The 7,388-nt window shown below is 39.4% G+C and overlaps 1 pseudogene; it reads left to right on the forward strand.

The window, feature by feature from the left end:
- LOC147818887 (uncharacterized) overlaps nt 1-7,388 on the forward strand; it is a 17,430-nt pseudogene that overhangs the window by 610 nt on the left and 9,432 nt on the right.

Below are 7,388 nucleotides of genomic sequence, written 5' to 3' on the forward strand. Positions count from 1 at the left end.
CTGTGGCTGTTTGGCGTTCCCCAGCTCTGACGTTGCCAAGTGAGTTTCCTACTCGTCTTACCTGTAGTATTTTACCCGCCTGCCTGCTCCTTCCTGGTTTGTCCGCACAACCGTTTCCGATCCTCCTGCTCCTTCAACGACGTCTCCAGCCTGCTCCCTAACGGTACCGTTGCTTCCCTTCCAACTATTACCTCTGTGTGTGTGTGTGTGTGTGTTTGTGTGTGTGTGTGTGTGTGTGTGTGTGAGCCTACACTCACCTGACCCACGGCTTCCTCAAGCCCCAATATCCACGTGTGTGCAATATCTCTACTGGTTCATAAAGGTCATTACAAACTGTATCCAGTTGTGTGCTGCATTTGGGTCCATACTACACCTTTTTTACACAGAGATGACTCCTGCGACATCTGACCTTTGTTTCCATTTGGTGTTTGAACAATGTAGCTTCTTGGCTCATTGAACTTTTGCAGAACCACTGCTGGGTACCACATTCCCCTCTTCTTATTTAACACAGTCATATGCTGTCCTGGATGGAGAACAGGTACTTCTCTGTTACTGCTGCAGGTGTGGTGCTCCTTCATTGCTCCTGCTCTCTCCAAGACATAGTCGGTGTCCCTTCTTACCTATGTCTGTCCAGCTTCCAAAGATCAGGGCTTGTATATTTAAAAAAGAAAAAAATATTTTACCACTAAGAGTACTCCTAAGTCACACTTAAAGTTCTCGCCTAAGACTTATTCACAAAGCTGCTGAGACCAACTTTTACTAAGGAAAAGCGATTTACTTTTAATGGTTGGATCAGAGCTACTTTTAACTTCTCCCACACTTAGGAGCTACTTTTAGTGCTAAGCGGGTTTGTGAATAGCTTATTAAAAGTATTAGTTTCTCCTAAATCGGCATGTTAAGACTACTAACTACGCTGCTTTAAGCCTTAAGATGCTCTGTGAATATGATCTGCTGGTGATAGTTTACTATCAATTGGTATCGCTATCACTTGTAGTAATGCCATCTGCAGATTGCTTCCACATTTCTGAGTCTTTTTAAAATTGCTTTAATAAGTCGCACATGCCTTTTAATGGAACTGTTGCTTTCAGGGTAGTGGATCGAGCTTGTGATGTCTTATTCACCAATCTGTTACAAACTGAAGACCTGCCTTGCATACTGTGGTCCATTATCAGTTAGTATTTCATCAGGGTGTGCAAACAGATGTACAACTTTTTTTTTTTTTTTTTTTTTCCCGTTATTAGTATAACTCAAATACTGCACCGTTCCCTTAATGGAACTTGATAACCAACAAAAACATTCCTTTCAACCCGTACTACAGATTACTTGAAACACTCAATTCAACTCTTCTTTAAACTGTCCATAAGGAAGTGGATCAGCCCAGTGTGGGCCAATTGAATGTGATTGTCCTACCACATTAGTTGAACAGGCATAATTCAAGCATCTCTTTTCTTTAGATTCAGCTCATGGGTTTTGGCTCGCCACTCCAGGACCGACTACACCTCTCTCCCATCAGAAGCGAGCTGGGCTGAAGATTCTCAGGATCTTGTAGAATCATACACTCGAAGATGAAGACCTGGCCTTGTGCCAACAAAGCAAGGAAAATTATTAGTACACAGTTCAAATGTATTCATCCATATTTAAAATCACTACAGGAGTGTTTTGTTTTTCCTACATTAACAAATGGCAAAATACCTTGTATTATACAACTGTAATCTGTTACCTTAAAATAAAATTGTCACTTGTCATGTCAAATTTCTCTCACAGCTAGCGCTAACGTCAGCCGACACTAACGTTTTTAACACTTTCACATCATTTTATCAAGTTCAACAGCCAATTAGCTCCACATTACCATCACAGCGTACTGCTACTGACACATTAGCATCTCAGTCAAATTACTGAGACTTTTCCAGCACTACCACAGGTCTTTTTAGGGTCGGTGAATCTGGCTGGGGAAGATATTTTCCTTTAAATTCAATATCAGAATTTTGGAAAGCTGATAAATCACTAGTAAGCACACATTTATTTGACTTACTCATGCTATTGCGTTCACTGTATCAACGCCACCTGTCTCGATAGCTGCCCAGGTAGGAAAAGAGTGCGCCATGTCTCAGCACGTTCCCATCAACTACAGAGGGGGGCGGGTTTAACGCTTTGACGTGGGTAACATCAATAACCATGAAATATCCTCAAAATTAAATCCTCCAACATAGATTCACCTTCCCAGAGTTTTATATTTTACTCATCATTTCTGCTAACATTACTCATCTCAAAGTTATATTTTTTTTTTTTCAATCTCTATATTTTATTCACACATCACACATTATCTTGATTATTCTGCTATATTATTTCTTATATTAATCACTTAGTTTACATTTACAGAGTTCTGATAACACACACTGCAAGATTTGCAAACTCTTTAGATGTCGTTATTAATTTTTGTCCAATAGACACTTTTTCTTGCAAGGCGACATGTTTTCTCAATGCTTTGGTGGTCTACATGTAGCTGCATTAGGATATCTTCAGTCATGGAGTCTGGAAGAGTACCTGCCTGCCATTGAATATGACTCCTGATTCCACTGCATATTCATTTCTAAATGACCAATAAGCATGCAGGTCTGTTGGCAGGTCTTCTTCCTTTAACACACTGAGTCTATTGTCCAAGGCAGTTTCTGCATGGAGAATGTCCTGTTTTCTGGGTGAGAAATATATTATGCTGATGGTGTGCAACATTGGATACTCAATTTCAGCATTCATTCCATCGATGTGCTCGTCCAGTTCAATGTCAATGGTTGTCAGGGTTTGGCTTTCGACTGAGTGTCTGCCAGTGCCATTGTGTTCCAGGCCAGTACCTGACTCCATAGTTGTACCCCTGTGTCTTAATCAGCATGCACTGCAGACATGGTGGTGCAGCATGCAGTGGTTTTGCACATATGGTGACGAGTGGTTTGTGATCTGCTATCACAAGGAATGACCCGTACAGAGAGGTGTGATATTGCTGCATTCCATAAACAATGGCAAGCATTTCATGTTCTGTGTTGCTGCATCTCGCGCAATACCTGGGCCTTTCTGTAACACATCCACTTCAGGGGTTAACCCTTTAATGTCCTCTACAAGAAAAAAGCAATGGATTCTTTGCATTTTTTTGTTTACTTGGGTCAATAATAACAATCATTTGTTTGTTTTTTTTGTTTTTTTTAAAAGACCCCATAGTTATTTAGATATAAACCTCTACCAAACAGTTGAAAAGTCCCTTCATGGTAAAAGTATAGATAAATACATTTACAAATACCAAAAACATTTAGAAAAATAACAAAAAATGCCAATTTTTTCATGAAATGAATTGAACTTGCTCATCTCTGTGGTGGTACAACAGCACACATTTTTTTTTAGGGTGGTTGTGCAACAGCACAAATGTTTTTTGGCCGGTGGTGCACTGGCACAAATGTTTTTTGGCCAGTGGTGCAACAGCACTTACACTTTTTTGGCCATGAGATCCACTCTATTTCTGCTGGTATGTTGCGAAGCGTTCCTGATTTGCATTCAAACAGGAAAACATTGCATTTCTGGCATTTCCATCTCGACACACCCTTTGGACAGAGGTTGCACCGCCCCCACTTGTCAGAATGAAGTGGAAAATGTCCGCAGTTGTCATAACACACATCTGGTTGTGGTTGTGAAGTTCTTGGGGTGTAGCACTGATTCTGAGACGACATCTGTGGTGGAGAGGAGGATGATGGTCGGCCAACTTTGAATGCTGGCTTGTTGACTTGCGCCAAACTGTGGGCTACTGAACGAAACACAATGCAGTGTTCAGTTCATGCTTCCAGATTCCTCTAGTGCCATTCTTTGCCCCTGAGGGTGAACAAGGGTCAGGGGTGTCCACTGGGTCTGCCAGGGAAACTGTTTTTAGGGTGTTTTTCCAATTTCTCCTCTTCTTTCAGGGCAGTGGTTTAGAAGATGAGCTTGTTGAGGCAGCCCCCCCCTCATCCATGGAATCAAAAGCAGCATCCTCAGTCTCTTCTGCTTGTGTGGTTATGATCAGGATCATCTAATTGGTCATCATCATCACTCAGATCAGCATCAGAGTCTTGAGGATTTTCTGGTAAAAGGGTGTGACAATTTATGTCAATCTATTATTTGTAAAACAGAAAGAAAAAAGATCAAAATTAAAAACCATGTGCTGTTACAGTGCAAGTAATATGTTAGCATACAAATATGCCAATTTGTTACCATGGAATTAATAGTATTACCAGTACTATTTCCACATATTTATTCTAGATATTTGTCATATTTACAGTACTTTGAAAATATCTCAGAAATGGTGAAAAATCATACTGATATATATATATTTTTCATCAAGTATAAAATGAAATAACATTAAATATATTATATTAATAACAGTGTAAGTTTTTTTATTGCATGAAAATTGCTTATTTATTATCTTAGCATCACTACCTTTATGACTACATTGGAACGGTTTAGTCAAGCATGTTTTAGACAGTAATAAATCACTTCACCATGTATATATATATATATAAAATGGAACATCATTGAATGTGTCATTTTACAGCAATAAATAATCAAAAGTTTTTTATTTCATAGTAAATAGTCCATTTTAATTATGTTAGCTAGCTTCTTTACCTTTACCATAAAGTGACAATTCAACCGTTTGACAGAGCAAGTTTAAAAAAATCATTTAACCCTTATTAGACTTATTTTTGTTGCATCAAGTTTCATAATTCTGTTCAGTAAGACCATAGAAGCTATAATATGTCAAAAAAATATGCTTACCTTTGGAAATTCTGACTGGAAATTTCTCGTTCTCACTTCTTGGTTTGGAGGCAAACTGAAAAGGCACAGTGACATCTAGTGGATTTTGTTTTGTCTTTGTTGCTATTTTGTGTCTCGTTGTGGCCATTGTTTGTCTCTTTGTGGCCATTTTGCTTCTCTTTGTAGTCACTTTGCTGTGACAAGCACAGAGGCCATCTGACTCCAAGGGCCTCTAACCAGTATCCCACTCAGTAATCCATCCATGGGTTTACCATTGTCTCATTTCATGAGGATTTATTTCTGAATTGCTCAGTTCAGTGCTTCTTGGCCTCCAACTGATGGATTTCTATTGTTATTCAGTTCAGTCATCTTGTGATTTCATTGTGTTTCTCTAACTTTTTATTGTAACTTGTGCAGTAGGATGAGTGACTGATTAATTATTTAAAGGTCCCATATAGTAGACAGTGAGATGTCCATGTTTTGATGATTATAATATACGCGCTATTTTGTGAAAGTATTAAAGTGCTCAAGAAGAAAGACACTCAACAAAAATCCAGGGAAACAGACAATTAGGGTGGACCTCTATTTTTAGTATGTTGAGTTTTCCGGTATTTGATGTTGTGCACCTTTCAGGCCACAAGAGTGCAGATCACACTTATATGATATGAAGGTACTGAATGGAAGTAATATGCATCATTATCTTCACAAATCTGCTACATGAAGTTGACAACTTGTGAATAAATGATTACTTAACTCAGTTTGATAAATGTGTTGATGCTGTTGATTTTGATGTGTGCATTTCTTTGGCAAATAAACAAAAACTCTACCAACTTGCATATGTTCATGTAGTAGAAATAAGAAATAAGCCATGATAAAAAAAATTTAATTAACTATACTGCAGAATTGAGTCTCTCCAAAGTCCACAGGCAGCAGGAATCAGGAGTAATGTCCACAAGTTTACAGGCAGACAGGCACTGAGTTTACAGTCTGACTCTGGTACATGAATGAATCTGGTGATCCCCAGAGATCCTGAACAGTCTCTTCAGTATCCTTTGGCGTACAAGCTGCAATTCAACATGTACAGGAAGTGTTAGGAGGTCAGCGACTCTATACGAGAGCCGATTCTATTCGAGAGTTGGTATCATCAGCAGCCAAGTCGAATGAAGTTTATGGGTTGTACAGGTTTGTAGAAGGCCTATTGAACATCTATCTGTATGCAGCTAGTGCATACAGCTGCAATAAGCCCTGAGGAGAAGACATGATTCAGTCAGTCACCACCTGCACTGCTTAAATCAATCTACTGGAAACTTTTTCACACAGTTTCTCAAGTGAATATTATTATTTATGGTTGTAATGGTTTCATGTAAACGGCTGACTGGGAACAGTCTGGGAACATAAAAGGCAAGTAGGCAGGTGACATGCATTGTCTCCCGCTGTTACTGGCCATTTGTAATTGTTTGATTGTGATTATGTTCAGTCCCACTGATGAAGGTCTGAGTAATAAAGCAGGTTACTTATGGGCAAATCCCCCTTTTATTTATTCTTGTCTCAGTCCAGCATCTAAGATAATACCTATGTAATATCTGCAATTAGAAATGTTAATTACTGAAATAACTGACTATGATATATGGTTAGGGGAGGTTAAGTAAAAGCATTATTCGGATTCTGAAGTAAGTCTGCATGTCCATCATTCTCCTGAGTGAAAGCTGGATGCACAGCTCGAGCATTGTGTGTGTCTAATAAAATAAAATAAATATTTTATATTGTCACATATACATCAGCAGTATTTGTTAAGGTTAATGCAAACAAAAGGAAACACACAGTAGAATGTGTTTCAACCCCTGAGTGAAAGCTGAGTCAAAGCTAGTTATATTTGAAGAGAAGACAAGAGCCAGTCAGCTGTAAGAGTCAATATTGTCCACCAATCACCTCCTCATCCTCGCACACGCCTATTACCATACACACACACTTTCACACGTCATGCCAACTTTTCAGGCCACAGGACAAAAAAAAAAAAAACATACACAACCAAAAAACAATTCAACTGCAGATGTAACACTGGGAATTTGACTCCATCCCAGGCCACCCTGTTCACAAAAGCAACCAGACCATTCATTTTATAGACTAACCCTATTTGTTGATGGTTTACCAGACTGGTTATCAATGTGGCCACTATGTTCATCTGGGAGGAAAATTATCCAGATTACAAAATTCAAAAATTTCTTTAAAGGAGAAAGTGGAGGCTACATGTGTGCTATAGAGTCATAGCAGAAACCCCACGTAGGTTATAATTATGTTAACAGCACATAAGGTGAAGGGCAGTAGTTTTTGCACAACATTTTATAATTGTGGTCCATTATCTAAGGCAAAGACAGGGCTGTGCTGGAGCAGCGCTGCAGCAGTCATGCTGGCACTGTGGACACACATGTGAACCGTCATGCACAGGTAAGGTAAGCAGTGTGGCTGTGTGAGAGTCGCACCTGACATCCGTCCATTCACTAATTCCTGCTGGTCAAGTTGACTGTTAACAGCAGGCCAATGACCCATGCAGACCGCAGGGAAATGTCCTGGTGACGGGCTGTTAGAGTTGTTGGGGCCTGGAGAACAAAAACCTACAG

Source organism: Seriola lalandi, unplaced genomic scaffold (assembly GCF_002814215.2).
Source record: "Seriola lalandi dorsalis isolate HSWRI2012SDOR001 ecotype SW California unplaced genomic scaffold, Sedor1 jcf7180002054415, whole genome shotgun sequence".
Classification (NCBI taxonomy): domain Eukaryota; kingdom Metazoa; phylum Chordata; class Actinopteri; order Carangiformes; family Carangidae; genus Seriola; species Seriola lalandi.